We start from the raw sequence: 3720 nt of genomic DNA, 5'->3' as shown, positions 1-3720 counted from the left end.
TTTTACATCATTCCAGTTTAGCAATGGTGCAAAAATGAAGTAGCTTTATCTCCTTCATAATCGTTTATTAAAGTGCTCTCTTTATATGTATACAATATTTTCGTATTGTATCAATGCATTTTTCTAAAAGCAAATAGTATAAATGTTTTCTATAGAGACGAATAATATATCGTATGTATGTGAGCGTCAAAACACGTAACACATAAAACATTTTTATGACACAATCCCGCAACTATGCTTCAACGAGCTTGAACGTTCCTCTGGCCCCAACCCCTATACGATGACGTATTGTTCCATCTTCAGTCAGTTTTCGGATAGACTTGTTAATGTAGACGGCCTTCTTCTGTGCATCTAGTCCATCATTCTCCTTCAGGTATTTCTTGATCGCCTGAAGAGACGATCCCTTGCGGTTATCTAAAGCCTTGAAGGCCCTGAGGACAAGGTCATATGTATATATATATATATATATATATATATATATATATATATATATATATATATATATATATATATATATATATATACATACATACATACATACATACATACATACATACATACATACATACATACATACATACATACATACATGCATACATACATACATAGATATGTATGTATGTATATGTATATGTATATATATATATATATTATATATGTATGTATGTATGCATATGTATATATATGTATATATATGTATGTATATGCATATATATGTATATATATGTATATATATGTACATATATGTATATATGTATATATATATTTATATTTGTATATGTATATTTGTATATATATATTTATATACATGTATATGTATATATGTAAACACACGAACACACGCACACGCACACACCACACACACACACACACACACACACATATATATATATATATATATATATATATATATATATATATATATATATATATATATGATATACGTGATATATGTAATATATACTTACATGTGTATGTAGTTGTATAAAGTATATTACATACATATATCTGTGTATGGGTGTATATATTTGTTGATATGAGTATATGAGTACACACATGTACCTATGCATGTTTATTTAGTGTTTAGTATGTGAGTTTGTGCATATTCACATCCATATATATATATATACATATATATATATATATATATATATATATATATATATATATATATATATATGCGTGTGTGTGTGTGTGTGTGTGTGTGTGTGTGTGTGTGTGTGTGTGTGTGTGTGTGTGTGTGTGTGTGTGTGTGTGTGTGTGTGTGTGTGTGTGCGTGAACCTATAGCTATAGATACATAATTTACACATACACGCACACACACACATTGTATATATTCTAATATTATGTGTATGTGTTTCTGTATAAGTATGTATGCCGCACTTACATCACTTCTAGCAATACCAGTTCATGGACATCAGTATAAGTAACCTGAACAGGTTAATGCTTGGTTACTAGTCATTATACAGCTCTGACTATTGGAATCGCCTAAACATTTTCAACTTTATTCGGGGAAAACCTCTAATCTTAGTATGTTTAGTACAATTCTCAAATATGCTTTTGCAATAGTAACATAGGAGACGAAACGATAGGAACAGAAGTGAATAGCCAGTGTAACAGAATATATATTCTCCCAAATAGGTCAGCTCGTATTAAACATGTGTAAGCAACATATTTTGTTTAAATTGTTCTTTTTTCCTGTATGATATCCGTATGATACATAATTAATAAGATTTAAAGACGATTATTTATATCCATTCTATATACTAGAGAATTCTCGTCCACACAAGTATGCGACAAGTCGTTGGGTAAAAGAAGAAAATTGTTATAAAAACTTTATTTCTTCTATAATATGAGATCAATAAAGTCTAACAATAATAAAATGCATAACGAATGAACGGAACATTAAAGAACTTGAACTTAAGCCAAGGTGAATGGTCCTCTAGCCCTAGTATCTGGACACCGACGTCGTTCAACCTCTTCAGCCAATTTTCGGATCAACTTGTGAATGTAGACGGCCTTCTGTAAATCAGCTCCAACATTCTCCTTTAGGTATTCCTTGACTGCCTGAAGAGATGAGCCCTTGTGGTTATCTAAGGCTTCGAAGGCCCAGAGAACAATGTCAACTAATTTGACAGGGTTTTCTTCTCCTGTCTCTGTTTTGGAAAGATCTCGTTTTCCGGCGACAATAGTCTTAAGCTCACTTTTCTTTGCAATATTGTTAGTCTTAACGATTTTGGAATTCTTCTGGACGTCTCCATTCGTGTTTGATTTTGAAGCTAAAGACGATAGAACGGTAGATTTGTTTTTTGCAGCTTTGGGTCCATCATGCTTCTTTTGCTTCTGTGCTTCTACATTCTTCTTTGGTGCCATGATGACTGAGATTAAGATGTTTCAACTGCTATAGTTAAGTTGGAAATGTATTGCCTGAATTGGGATTTCAATAGGTTTATTGTAACCATCTACCCCCGTCCCTCCCTCCAAACGACTGTAGTTTAATTGTATAATTGGGTATAATTATATATATGCATACACGGATGTGTGTATATTTATCTATATATCAGTATAAATATATGCATGTATATGCATGCTTGTATACATTCATGTATACCCATGGATGCATGTACACACATGATATACATATATACATGTATACAACTTTCGAAGGTCTGAAGATGAAATCCAAGAGGATTTCGAAACTGTTGTTCCATCTTTAGTACATCTGGTTAGTGCATTTACATATGTGTAGATTTATGTACACACATATATACATATGTATACATAGATGCACATATTAAACACATTATTACATACATATCTATGTGTATATATAAATATATACATGTAGAAATATTTATATGAATATATATGCATGTATATACGTTCATGTGATGCACATGCATATATACACATGCATATATCCATACATATACCTGTACCCATACGTATATGCAGCATATGCAAGTATATATGTATAGATACATATATAAGTATAGAGTGTATGTTTAATTTTAGTATGTAAGTTGAAAAACAAATTAATTTATGATTATTTGCAATGACCGTAAGGAGCAGTTATACAATGCTGAATTTTGTAAATAAATTACAGTCAATGTATATTGAATAAGCAATTGGAAGTAAAACATTATTATACATACAAATATATATATATATATATATATATATATATATATATATATATATATATATATATACATATACATATATAACCATTCAGCATAGCACTGAATTCTCGTGTACAAACTATGTAATACATTGTGCATCGGAGTGAGATAAAAATTGTCATGAAATATATTTTTTTCTATAGGTAAAATGAATTGCAAGAACAATGCCAAGTGGATAAGATAATGGTATAACATGAATTAATAAATTTCATCAATAGTGAAGATGCATTCAAGTATTAAAACCCGTGTGCTTAAGCCAGCTTGCATGTTCCTCTGGCCCCAATACTTATTCGCTGATGTAGTGTACATCTTGTCAGTTTTCGGATAGACTTGTGAATATAAATGGCCTTCCTCTGTGAATCAGCTCTCATCACTCTCCTCTAGGTATTCCTTGGTCTTCTGAAGAGACGAACTCTTGCGGTTATCTAAAGCTCTGGAAGGAACAAGGTCAGTAAATTTGACCGGGTATTCTGTGGCCATCTTCGTTTTCCGACGACCTTCGTCTTGAGCTTCTTTGTCTTTGCGATATTTTTAGTC

Source organism: Penaeus vannamei, chromosome 13 (genome assembly GCF_042767895.1).
Source record: "Penaeus vannamei isolate JL-2024 chromosome 13, ASM4276789v1, whole genome shotgun sequence".
NCBI classification, from domain to species: Eukaryota; Metazoa; Arthropoda; class Malacostraca; order Decapoda; family Penaeidae; genus Penaeus; species Penaeus vannamei.
This window is presented reverse-complemented; position numbering follows the sequence as displayed.